Raw genomic sequence first — 1,410 nt, forward strand, 5'->3', positions numbered from 1 at the left:
CACCCTTCCCAGCCCACCCGCCCCAGCCTCCTTGTCCCGGTAACCAGGCAACGTGTGTGCAGCGACAGTCCTGGGAGCGGGGGAGCAGGAGGCTAAAAATAAACTTTGCAGAAGAGAAGGAGTGAGAGAGACTACATGCAACACAAAGGGAACTCAGAATGGAGGTGGGGGGCTCTGGAAAGGCCTCAAGCTGCATTTCGGGGGCTGACCCAGGCCCCCTTAGTTAAGCCCCCTCCCTGAACAACCTTGCTCCGGGGCCAGGACCCTGGCTCCCACTCATGGCAGGGACCCTCCCCATTCCCAGGCCAACCCCAAAGCCAGCTTTCCTCATCGGACACAGCATACATGAGGGCCTGTTCCCAGCTTTGGGGGGAGAAGGAAGATGGGGGGTGACGTCAGGGTGTCTCAATGGGGCTCTGTTCCCCAGGCTTTGGAGCCAGGAGCCAGGCACGGGCAAGGGGAGCATGTGTGAGTGTGTGTTGTGTATGAGTCCACGTGCTTAAAACAGGGAACCACCCGGCCTACACCAAGAAAGCCTGGGGATGCTGGACCTCTGGAGCACGGGAGGGGGGGGACAGTGAGGCAGAGACAGAGCAGCTGACAGAGAGAAGAACTGAGGACATTGCCAGACAGGGTGGAGAAGAGGCAGCAGACAGGAAGGGCTGGGATGGCGGGGTCCCAGAAGACACACCTGGATCCCACACAGGCGGGGTAGGGAATCTCCCAGACAGACTATGGAAACCTGGGGCGGAGGGGGGGGTGCAGAATTCTCGGGCACCCCTCAAATTCACCTTAACTGCCCAAACTTATTTCAAAAGGACTATGGGGGTCGGAAGGGAGGGGCAGTGGTAGAGGAAGAACACGCCGGCCTCCTGGGGGGCCCCACCACCTCCCCCACTCCAGGCAGCCCTCGGTGGCGCCAGGGCCGGGAAGAAAACAGGAAGTGGGAAACAGCCGCGGCAGAGGAGAGTGGGGCCGGGATAGAGGATCGGATGGAGGGGCGCGCAGCGGCCAGCCAGGAGGCAGATGGACCCATGGACCCATCGGGAGGCCAGAAAAGGCTCCCGCCCCTTCCCCCAGCCAGAGAACCCACACACGGCGCGGCCCCAAGACTGGGATGGGGGAGCGGCCCAGCCGGTCCCACCAGGAGAAGGCCCATAGCAGGGAGCGAAGACGAGGCGGGGTTGTCTGGGTCCCTCGGCCCCCTCCTCCGGCGAGGGGAGTCTCCGGCTGCCCCCGAGGCCCAGCGGCCCTGGAGCCTTTAGGAGCCAGAGAGTATGTGGGACGCACGTGACTGACCCTACAGCACTCCGAGCCCCTGCCCACACCCAGCCCCCTCCTCGGCCCCCAATCCCCAGGCGACGGAGCCCGGCTCGGAGCCCTTTAAGAGCCGCCCCCACCCGCCCAGCG

General features: G+C 64.1%; 1 protein-coding gene across 1 annotated transcript in view; it reads right to left on the minus strand.

The window, feature by feature from the left end:
* The window catches only part of ERF (Ets2 repressor factor), an 8,131-nt gene that overhangs the window by 5,714 nt on the left and 1,007 nt on the right, over nt 1–1,410 (minus strand). The window lies entirely within an intron of this gene.

Source organism: Bison bison, unplaced genomic scaffold (assembly GCF_000754665.1).
Source record: "Bison bison bison isolate TAMUID 2011002044 unplaced genomic scaffold, Bison_UMD1.0 scf7180017846038, whole genome shotgun sequence".
Classification (NCBI taxonomy): domain Eukaryota; kingdom Metazoa; phylum Chordata; class Mammalia; order Artiodactyla; family Bovidae; genus Bison; species Bison bison.